Raw genomic sequence first — 12,255 nt, 5'->3', positions numbered from 1 at the left:
GAAAGACCCAGGGATCAAACATTAGACTAGGAGTGAATACCAAGATAAATCCAGGGGTCCACCATTAGGCGGTTAGTGACAGAGAGAACAACTGATGCAAGGCCTTGAGATCTTAATTCTTTGGAAGCTTGAGGTATAGCCAGAAGTCCAGTGTGCTCACCCCTGCAAGTCTGTGAGGTGGCCCAGCTGGACAGGCCTGGCTCTGGAGTGCCTGGCAGGTGGCAGCGAAGAGGTAGGTGTCTTGTGGGACAATAGAGCAGGGTTCCAGCAGGCCAGCCCCTCCCCACCTTTGCTTTCGTAGCCTGGTAGAAGCTGATGTTCAGTGTGATACATAAGGGCCCTGCCCTTTCCTGGGTCAGAGTTGTTTCAACCCATAATATCTAATTCCCACTTCAGACTTGTGGGTCACACATAATGACTTTCTTCATTTCCCTTGATGTGAACCAAGCATGTATGTCCCATCTGCCACATCAGGAAGCCGGGTGAATCCACAGGGCCCACTGTGATCTGCCCCCTTCAGACCACACTCAGGGACATGGGACCCCAGAATTCCCTACCACATGGCCCCGTGCCCACCTCTGGGGTCTTGTGACCTTCTCATTGGCTCTGGTCTTTTGTGCACACCACTGTACCCAGGACAGCTGCCTGTATAGGTGCATGAGCAGGGCTGGGAGGGGAGGTCTGGTGTCGCCCTTGAAACTACAGGATAGAGCTGGTGGAAGCTGCCTGCGGGCTGCCTACAACACCACACGCTGGCCCAGGCCTGGTATGTGTATGCATCCTGGGGCTGCTGTAACGAGGTACCACAGACTGGTACTTTAGGACTACAAAAATGTGTAATCTCAGGGTTCTGGAGGTCAGAAGTCTGAGATCAAGGTGCTAGCAGGGCTATGCTCCCCCTGAAGGCACTAGAAAGGGTCTTCTCCATGCCTCTCCCCAGCTTCTGATAGTTTCTTGGCAATTTTCATACAGCTGTTTTGTCCCTTTGTGCATATCTGTCTCTGTGTCCAAATTTCCCCTTTTTATAGGAACGCCAGTCCTATTGGAATAGGGCCACCCTAATGACCTCACTTTAACTTGATTGCCTCTATAAAGACCCTATTTCAAAATAAGGTCATGTTCTGAGGTACTGGGGGTTAGGACTTAATCACTTGAATTTTGGGGAGGGCAAATTTCAGCCCATAACAGCCTATAACATAACAAGAACGAGACAACATGTTTTCTTGGCCATCTGTGGCATGGTTACACGTTCTGGGTATTCAAGCATGGGGCGCTGGCCTCCGTTTGTACCGTTAGGGAACTGGTGGTGGCCTGAGACTTCTGTCACACGCTACAGGAAACTCTACACCTCGTTCTACCTCAGAACACCCACTTGTGTCAAAGACATCTTCAGAAGCAGTGGTAGGCACTGGGTTTGGTTCTGGAGGTGGAACCTCAGTCATTATGAACCTTGATCTGGACCACCCCATCTACCTTTTCTGGGACTTCTTGGAACAGCGTGCTCCTGGAGAGCACCAGCAACACCTACCGTGGGTAGGGAGGGAAACTGAGGCCGGGGAGGCGAAGGCACTAGTCTACCACAGACTCAGACCGCTTGGGCCGCCACCTCGCCCCCCATCCATGTCAGGGATCGTGGTTCTGACAAGCATCCCGTGCCTGAGCGTTAGTATTCTCATCTGAGGGATAGAAAAGATCCTGCCACCCTCCCAAGGTGAGGGAGACTGTGACATGGTCAAGGATGGAGCATCTCCTGAAAGCTGGGTTACACAGGCCCTGCCAGTGTTTGGACTTGCTGCCATCCCTATCTGCCCCGCAGCTCTCCAAGTCCTGGCCCAGACTGGGAGCAGTGCCTGTGCTATGCCAGGCTGGTGTCTCCTGGCCCTCAGGCCTTGGCCACCTACTCAAGGGAGCCCTCCCTAATGCCCTTCCTGGACAAAGCCATTCCATGCTGCATGACCTCAGGCCTGTGAAGCAGACAGGACATAGGGCTCCCTGGTGGAGGCAATGGCGAAGAGGCAAGACGCACTAGCAGAGACACTTGAGGAACTGACCGAAGCCTTGGCCTCTCTGCATTTGGGGGTCCAGCCCCTACCGCATTACCTCTTCCCCATCTGCGTTGGTATCTGGGAGCACAAACAAACATTTGTTGAATAAATGAACTGGCAGGAAGGAACCAGGGAGGTTCGTGAAGGGGGAGGGGTCTGGAAGCTCTAGGTCTTGGTGTTCTGCTCTATAAAATGGGCTTACACACATGCTACCAGGGACTTTGAGGGGATGATGAAGATCTGGCTTGGGGGTCTCCTCTTCCCTCAAGGCTTAGCCTGTCCCAGAGAGCCTTCCTCAACTTAATTGTCCTGACACAGCATCCACAGGCCATGGTGGCGGGGTGGGGGGGGAGGCGTTGGTCATTGGTGTGTTTCCCTCACATTGGATAATCACTTTAGAAATGTAAAATGCTTTTTGTTTTTCTTTAAATGTTCCTCATTTTTTCCACCACTCAATATAAAAATAAGATTTTTATCCTAAAAACCTCTCATAAAGGACCAAATCCAGAAAATTCCATCCCAAAACAAGAGTCAGGGAAGCAGGGTGGTCTCATGGGCTTTGCCTCTTTTTTAAAAAAATTATGTTTTTAAATTAAGAGCGATTATTTTAAAAAGTAATCTAAACTTGTAGCTCCAAAGAGCTGGGTATTTGGGGAGGGAATTTTCCCCAAAATATTTTCTGCCAGGCTGTTTGGCATCCTCCACACACACTAGTCCTCTGGCTGCTCCACAGGAAAGCAAGAGCTGGTCCTCTTCTGTAGGGAACCCCTGGCTGGAAACCCACTCCCCACCAGGGCCCAGGCTCTGACCACTGGGATGTCCTCCCTGGCCCTAGGTCTGTACAAGTGAGGCTTTCCTTGGCTTTCAGGAGGGAGACAGGTGAATCACCCTAGGTGACATCAAGCCACCACCCACAGGTTCACAGTGATGGCTTGGAGACATGTAGCAAGGAAGCTGGAAGGAGGCAGGCCTATGGGCTATACGCTTTCCTAGGGGGGCAAAAGCAGGTGGTGGATTCACAGAACACATAGGACCAGGCCCTCCTGAATGCCAGGCCTGCTCAGCAGCCAGGACACAGGGGGCACAGGAGGGGCAAAGGCTGATGGGCTGCTTCCAGGGCTCCTCCTCCACCTCTGGGCAGCCAGACTATGGGTCAGTTTTTCCTGCCTCTTGACTCTTCTCTGAGTTGTCTGAATCGTTTACAATAAGCACGAATCTATTCTCTCACCAGAAAGCAGGAAACTCATAAAGATTTTAAGGGTGGGATACATGTAAATGATAACACACATTCACAGGACAGTTCTGAATTCTACCTGTCAGTACAGATATGGACTGGCCCCTCATTAGCAGATGGGGAAGCTGAGGCTCAGAGAAGTGGAACTGTCCTATCTAAGGCCATTTGCCAGCTAGGAGGATGCCTCATGACTGTGGTCTGAGGGCTCACTCATAATGATAGGGTTTGGCTGTGCCCCCGCCCCTGCCGGGTCGGGGCAGGGGTATGTTTTCACAGCCAGAAGTTTTCCTAGGTAAGCCTGGGGTAAGAACTACATAGGCGGGTCCAGGGCAATCCAGAGGCTTAGTGGTTATGAGCCAGTTAAGCTTCTTTGATGCCATGCACCTGCGCAGCCAGCTTGGCGGGAGCCTGAGTCCCCAGTCACAGAAGTATGAGAGCCTGCCTCCCCCTGCCTAACACAGACCCTGTGGCCTCTCGGCCCTCATCAGCCCCTCAGGCTCAGGGCATTTTAGCTACTTCTGCAGCCTGCTGGTTGACTTTGGGTAAGCCCTGCTCCCTCTCTGGGCTCCTGTCTCCTTCCCACCTCCTCCCAAGCCACACCTGCCGAGGCTGTGGCTCAAGGGCACCTCAGAGGCCCAGGCTTGCAGCCTGGCACATGCCTTGTGGGAAGGCATCCCCTGGGCCTCCTAGGGGGTGGTGTCTCACAAGGCCTGGAAGGCTGGCCAAGGCCATCCGCATGGACAGATTGGAGAGACCTGGCCTGGGACAGGTGCTTGGAGGGCTCCCATTTCACAGATGGGGAGTCTGAGGCCTGGGGAAAGGGTCTGTCCCTAGCAACACAGCTCATCCCCAAGGCCCAGCCTCTGGGGCCTGACATTCTGGCTCTCTGTGCCTCTCAGTTTTCCCAAGATGGGCATGTTAGCACTCCTCATACCAGGACCAAAGGAAGGATGAGATGTACAGTGCAAGTCCAAGTATGTGAGCCCCATAGTCAGGGCTAGTAGGAGGGTCAGGACAGCAGAGAGCAGGAAGGGGCTGCTCTGAGTCCTACAGGCTGTATACCTGCTCTCACCTCCTCACTCCCTGTGCTGACAGCTGTGCTTTTCCAGTAATCATCAGGAGCGCTTTGCTGTCCCCATTTTACAGGTGAGAAACTGAGGCTCAGGCCTGTGAGTCACACATTTGCTAAGTAGCTGCTTTAGTCAGCTGCAAAGGATAGAAACCCAGCGTCAACCCAGAGGAGATGGCTGCTGGCAGCTTCAGAGTTCAGAGGGAAGTCCTTGAAGCTCAGGATCCCAGAACAGGGGAGCAACTCTTTCAGCATCCCAACACCTCGTCCCAGAGATGCACTGGACCATGGGTTCATCCCTGGACCAATCGCTGTGCCAGGCAGAGGCACTCGATGAGCCAGGGTTCCAGGAACCTGTGGCTGCATAACCACAGATACCGTTTACAACAGCAACAGTCATTTCTGCTCATGAATCTGCAGTCCAGGCAGGGCTCAGCACCTTGGCTCTGATCCACGGTGAGACTCTACTGGAAAGGCATCCCAGAGCATTGGCACCTCTCCACAGGGCTGCTGTAGCTTCCTCATGGCATGATGCTGTCTTCTAGGAGCAAGCATTCCTTAAGACAGGGAGTGGAAACTGCCTGTTTATCCAGGCCTTGGCCTGGAATGTCACTTCTATCGGATTCTATTCATCAAGCAGCCATGGAGCTCAGGTCCAACGAGTAGAGACAGACCTCACCTTTCATAGAGAGGATCCTCAGCAAATTTGAGGGCCACAAGCACTAGGCCAGACTCTTCTTGGGTGTCTGATGTGCACCTGCACACTAGCAGGCCATTCCAAATTAGAGAGCTTAGATCAGATTCAGACCCCAAAAGCAGGTGTGACCTTACTGAGTTCTGATAAAACACGCACAAGCAGATGCAAACACAGGAGGACTGGAGGACACTAGTGCATGGTGTTAAGTGCTGACAGGGGATACAAGTAATGTGTGTGTTTTTGATGATTGTCCACATTTTCTGAACTGTTCAGAGGAATGTACACTCTATTCGTCTGGCCTTGGGCTGTAACGATGCTATCTGAGGGCAGGCGGTCAGAGCCTATAACCAGAGACAAGGTCATCTCTCATGTACCCACGTGTGGAGTCCTGATTATTGTGCCCAGGAGTCTTCCTTCCCATCGAGACCCAGCTCGGCCCAGGTGGTTCCAAGCTCATGTAGATCTTGGATATTGCTGTACTCTTTTCTCCCCTGTCCTCTGTACCCCCATGGTCCCGGTCCTCCTGGAGACCACCTTGTTCTCAGCTCCTTTGAGAGGCTCAAGGAGTGCCGGGGGAGGCCAAGGCTAGCCCATCTGGTGAAGGCCAAGACGCTGAGGGTGCTGCACGGGCTGGATCTCTTTGTATCTCTGCGCTCACCGGGGCCCCTGTGCAGCAGACAGTCTGTCAACTGAACACTGTGACCCTCTGTGGGGAACATGCCCCTTCAGCCTTCAGAGGACTGTGAGTGCAGAGGTCCTGCCTTCCCTTGCTGATGGCCACCACCTCTTAAAACCAGACTCAAAAGGTGATTAGGTTAAAAGGTCCCTGCCCAGCTCTTCCTTGACTCCCTCTCTTATTCCATCCAGTCATCAAATACCTGCTCCTGCCTCGCTCTGTGCCCCATGCTGCTGACCTCTGTGATCTCTTGGGTCCACAGGGCCCAGGAATAAAGCCCTCAGTTAAGCTGACTTTCCTTGCAGTCTACCCAGCCCTGTGGCTCTCCTCGTGCTTCCACAATTCACTCAGGTGCCACTGCTTCCAGGAAGGACTCCTTGCCTACCCAGGCTGGCTTGAGGCAGACCATAGGCTTGCGACTCCTTCTCTCCCACCCAATAGAGAGATTGTACCTGGAGTGCAGGAACCACACCTTGTTCATCTCCTTGGCCCCAGAGCCCAGCACAGGCTGAGCACAGGGCAGGTGTCACTAACTGTTTGAGGAATCTGAGAACGAGAGATGGTCCAGGTAGAAAATGTTGGTGACACCTTGGGCAAACTCCTGCTGTTCCTTTCTCTCCACTCACCAAACTGAGCTGCGGATCAGATTGTGGAATTTGGCATCAGTGACCTTAAGCTCAAACCCTGGCACTGCTGTGGTGACTTTGGGCAGGTCGTCTGTGACAGATGCTGCCTGTGCCCACCATGTCTCCTCTGCTAAGCTCACTCAGGGCCCTAGGCCCAACTCCCAGCTGCCTGAGTCTCCCTCTGGGGTCTTGTGTTAGTCATGTCTTTTATTTTCTATGTTCTGATGCTTTGACACAGGCCAGGCTGACCCTGGAGGGATGGCCTCCGAGTCCTAGAGAGAGTAAAGCAGTTGCCATGAGCACATCTTTCATATGCAAACCAACACATCCAGAGCCAACGCCACAAGCACCTCACACTCCAGACCAGTGTCCACCCGCCCTAGTCACCCCAGGGCCAGGTACCAGACAGCTAGCCTCTGTGCCCTGGTCCACTAAAATGATTCAAACTGGCCAATCCTAAGCCTGCTCACGTTGCTCACTCGTTCCTTCCTATGGAAACCACAGTAAAGGCTCTCACCACATGTCCCCCTCTCCCTCTGCCTCCTGAGCAAACCTGGTGCTTCCCTGTGTGGCCCTACATGGTGCAGTGTGCTCCCAGCCCCCTGGCCCCTCAGGCAGGTTAGCTCTGAGGCACTGGTTCTATACAGTGAGAAAGCCGGGCCCTGGGGCTCTCCTGTTGAACATAAACGGTCACAGAACATCAACATCAGACAAGGTCACTCTGAGACAAAGAAACAATCAACTGTACCTATCCTGGTGATATAAGTGGCTGCTGCTTTGTTACCAGTTACAACTCGTGCTTCCCTTCATTCCTTATGCTTTCTAATAAAACTTATTGATACTCAAACATAGAACAAGCCCCACTTCCTAACAGCATCCAGTCCAGCTCTGCTTCTCTGAACCTCTTCAAAATTGCCTTACATGAGCCCCAACCCTACTCAAGTCCTCCCTAACACCATTGCACTGAGATGCCTTACGATTTCGCGTGGCAAGTGTTTCACCTCACCTCATCACGGCAGGTCTAAACGACCCTGGCGTCATCCTGGGGTCTCTGCTGGGACAGGGTGAGTGGCACACAGGCTTCCCCTACAACCAAACTTCAGTTGCCTCCAGACCTAAGTTGCTTGATGCCACACTCTGTGTATCAGTGTCCTGGGGCCACTACAACAAAGTATCACAAATCAGGAAGCTTAAAACAACGAAGGAATCTTTGGCCTTCCTTCGCTTGTAGCTGCACCACTGCAATTCCGCCTCCACCATCACATTTCTGTGTGTCCTTTTCCTCTTCTTTTTTTTCTTTTTCTTTTTTTATAGTACACACCTTAAATATATGTAGTTTATTGTGCATTAATTATACACCAATAAATCAGTTAAGTAAATCATTAAATTATTTTGCAATTTTCCTGCTTCTGTCTTGAAAAAATAATCTGGAAATATTATACCTCCAAAATAATAGAGAAATATTTAGCAAGTCTTTCCCTCTTCTTATAAGGACACCAGTGATTGGATTTAGGGACCACCCTAATGCAGTAGGACCTCATCTTAACTAATTACATCTGCAAAGACCTTCTGTCTTGGTCACATTCTGACATTCCAGGTCAACATGAATTTTGGTGGGGGACACCATTTAACCCATCATAATCTACCCTTTGACCCCCTCAAAAGTCACTTTGGTCCCACTTTCAAAATATATCCACCCCATCCCAACATCTCCCAAAGTCTTAACCCATTCCTAAAGGGAGAAAAAGGAAGGAACGAAGGAGTCACTGGTCCAAAGCAAGTCTGAAGCCCAGCATGCACATTCCAGTAGATTTCAAGGCCGGCAAATAATACTTTGTGGCTTGATGCTCTGTCCTTTGGGTGCATGAAGGTGGCCCTGCTCTCTGGCGCTTTGGCAGCAGCCGCATCCCACCTTCTCTGGTCTCTGCCTCTGCATTCATGGCTCTGCCCTCCAAGCCATTCTTTCTTCACTTCATTTCATCTCTGGGCCTCTCAATCTAGACTGGCAGAGTTTCCACTAATGTAACAGTCTCAAAAGCCTTGTTGGTCTTCTGCGTAATTCACAGGGAGCTACACCATCAGGTAAGAGGCTCCACAGATCTTTCCTGAATAGCCCCATCTCTCTTCCTGCATTCCGCTGGGATGGTGGAGTATACCCGCAAGTCACAGATGTAATCTCTTCAACACTAGGTTCTCCCACAACATCTTTGGTGCTGTCTTTAGACCACACTTTCTGAACAGTGAATTTCCTAATTTTAACAGGCTGAGGACTTCCCAAATCATCAAGTGCTGGTTCCTTTTGCTTAACAGTTCCTTCTGCAATTTATATCTTTCCTCTCAGATTTTACTACAAGCAGCAAGGAGAAACCAGGCCATATCATTCATATTTTGCTTAGAAATTTCCTCAGCTAAATATCCAAGTTCATTCCTTACAATTTCTACTTTCCACTCAACCCTAGAATACAATTCAACCAAGTTTCTGCTGCTTTATGGCCTGTCCTCCGGTTTCCAATAATTGACTCTTCATTTCCATCTGAGACCTCACCAGAAGCACCTTTCATGTTCATACTTAATACCAACATTATGTTCATGACCATACATGTATTCTCTGAGACAATAGAAACTTTCTCTACATTCTCCTCACTTCTTTCTTTTCTTTTTTGGAGGTTCTTTTTTTTTTTTTAATTGACGTATAGTTGATTTACAATGTTGCATTAGTTTCAGGTATACAGCAAAGTGATTCAATTATACATACGTATATATCTATTTTTTTCAGATTATTTTCCCTTATAGGTTACTACAAAATATTGAGTATAATTCCCTGTGCTATACAGTAGGTCCTTTTTGTTTATCTATTTTATATATAGTAGTGTGTATATGTTAACCCCAAACTCCTCATTTATCCCTCTCTCCCACTTTCCCCTTTGGTAACCATAAATTTGTTTTCTATGTCTGTAGGTCTATTTCTGTTTTGTATATAGGTTCATTTGTATCATTTTTTCTAGATTCCACATATAAGCATTAACATATGATATTTGTCTTTCTCTGTCTGACTTATTTCACTCAGTATGACAATCTCTAGGTCCATTCATGTTGCTGCAAATGGCATTATTTCGTTCTTTTTTATGGCTGACTAATATTCCATTGTGTGTGTGTGTGTGTGTGTGTGTGTGTGTGTGTGTATAGATCACATCTTCTTTATCCATTCATCTGTCGATGGGCATGTAGGTTGCTTCCATGTCTTGGCTATTGTAAATAGTGCTGCAATGAACATTGAGGTGCATGTATCTTTTCAAATTATGGTTTTCTCCAGCTATATGCCCAGGAGTCCTCACTTCATTTTAACCTCTGTCTCCCCAGAATTGCCTTTATTGTCCATATTTCTACCAACAATCTCTTCAAGGAAATCTAGGCATTTTCTATCATGTGCCTCAAAACTCTTCCAGCATGTATACATTACCCAATTCCACAGCCACATTTTTAGGTATCTGTTATAGAAGCATCTCCCTTCCTGGTACAAAATCTGTGTTAGTTTTCTAGAGCTGTTGTACACATTTCCAAATTTAGTGGGTTAAAACAACAGAAATTTATCCTTTCAAAGTTTTGGAGGCCAGGGCCCTGAAATCAAGATGTTGTCAGGGCTGTGCACCCTCCGGAAGCTCTAGGAAAGGATCCTTCCATGCGTCTTCCAGCTGCTGGCCACTCTGGGTGAACTTAGGTGTTCCTTGGTTCATAGCTGCAGCGTGCCCATCTCTGCCTCCATCATCACAAGGCCTTCCCCGTGTGTCCCCTCCTCTTCTTATAAGGACACCAGTCATAGGACTTAGAGCCCACTCTATTCTCATCTTAACTAACTACATCGGCAAAGAACTTATTTGCAAATAAAATCACAGTCTGAGGGTCCAGGTGGACATAGATTTAGGGTGGGGGATACCATTCAACCCAGGACGCCAACTTGTGTGGGCTTTTTCCCTTCTCTGCTTATTCTCCATTCCCCTCCTATTCTTCCTGTGTTGCCTCCCAAATAAACTCCTTGCATTCAATCCGTGTAGCAGGATCTGCTACTGGGAAAAAACTACCGAAGACACAGGGCCCCCTGCTGTGAGCCAATGGGGACCCACCTAAGACATGCCCGCCCCCACCCTGTGAGCTACTGGCAACCCATTTAAGACATAACTCCTGGTGCTGAGCTACAATGTCCCCCTCTGTGAGTGGAGTGAAGATAATGGCCCTTTCCTCTGAGGTTTCGGGAGCACAGAGGAGAGAATGCCGTAGGGCTCTGGGTTTAGGACCACACACAGGGAATGGCCACTCCCTACTTCTGGGAAGCGGGGTGCTTTGGGAATGACCCCAATATTTTTCCTTGCAGTGGATGGGCTACTCTTTTGTCAGTTTTCCAGTGCCCCTTGGGGGCAGATGTCGTTCTGGGGGGCTATAATGTGCTTTCTGAGTTCTGATAGAGCACAAGGAAGTGGAGCTCCCTCTCCAAGATGGAGATTCATGGGATGGTGGCATGTGCATTGTGAGCGGGCAGAACTGGAGTGCTTAGGACCAGGCTCCCGGGGCAGGCCTGGCCCTGGCAGGAAATGGAAGATTTTTGTCCCTCTCAGGGATACTGCCAGCCTGGATTCTGCTGGGGAGAGAGGGTCAAGGCAGGACTTTTTGGAGGGTGCAGGCTGGTCCCTGCAGATGGGGTCTGCGGGGTGGGGCAGGGCCATAGAAGAAATCAGACTCCAAAAGAACTGTATTCTCTCATGGCTGCTTCAGGTGAAGTCAGAGGTGGGTTTCTTCCTGCCTCTGTTCTCCCATCCTGGTTTGGGCTCCCCGGGAGGCCCTTCCATCCCATTCCAGGATGGCCCCCTCCACCCTCAAGCGGGGGACTATCTTAGGTCACATGGCCATCTTGGACCAACCCCAGCAGAGGGAGCGGGAGAGCTGGTCAGTGAGCCTGTGCCACAGGAGGGCTAGCTGGAATCCTTCCCCTGTAACCTTCACTTTCTAGGATCTTGGGGCCAGATGGCCCACCCAAGCCACCAGCTCTTCTCCTTGGCAGGAAATTCCCTAGGCACTACCTGGTATTTGCCATCCTGCTGGTCAGAGAGGACCAAGTCCAGTTTGGGGACAGCACAGAGGGGCCATCAGGAAGGTAAGACAAGGCTGAGAGAGCAATGTGGGTGTGCCACTATCCTCAGGGATCCCTGGTATGCTCCCATCAGTGGGGGGGCCACTGAGGCCCAGCAGACAGCGGCTTGAGCACACCTGGGCTTTGAGGGAGATGGTGCGGGTGCCATGGGACAATGGCTTCCTGGGGCTGCAAGGACCTCCATCAGAGCTTTGCACCTGTGAGCAGGGCACCAAGCCCAGAAATTTGTTGGGTCAGCAAGACCAGGCCTGGTGGGCCTTGTGGCCAGGAGGGCGGGGGAGGCCAGCTTTCTAGGACGGAATGTGCAGAATGTAGGGTGGGAACCTGGCTGCTCCCCCATGGCCTGCCCTAGCCCCAGTTATTTCTCTGGCCCTTTTTCTCTCTGTTTTCTCTCTTGTAAATGGGGGGCAGTGGTGGGTGTGGGAGGGTATGTGACCAGGGAGCAGCCTGGCCTCTTGTCACAGCTGGTTGCCTTGGGACCATCTGGAGCTCCTCAGATCACTTGGAGGACTTAGGAATACCTGGAGCCCCCAGGGGACACCTGGAGCCTCACAAGGACCATCTGGAGCCCCTGGCGACCATCCGGGGCCCCCTGAGACAAACCGGAGACCTTTAAGGATCCCTGGGGCCCTTAGAAACACCTGGAACCCCTCAGGACCACCTGGGGCCCTCAAGACCACCTGGAACACCTTGTGACCACCTGGAGCCCTCTGGGACCACGAAGAGCCCCTTGGAGACCCCGCGAGGAGGGGGAGGTGACTGAAA

This window comes from Stenella coeruleoalba (genome assembly GCF_951394435.1).
Source record: "Stenella coeruleoalba genome assembly, chromosome: 7".
Taxonomy (NCBI): Eukaryota; Metazoa; Chordata; class Mammalia; order Artiodactyla; family Delphinidae; genus Stenella; species Stenella coeruleoalba.
Note: the sequence above shows the minus strand (reverse complement) of the source record.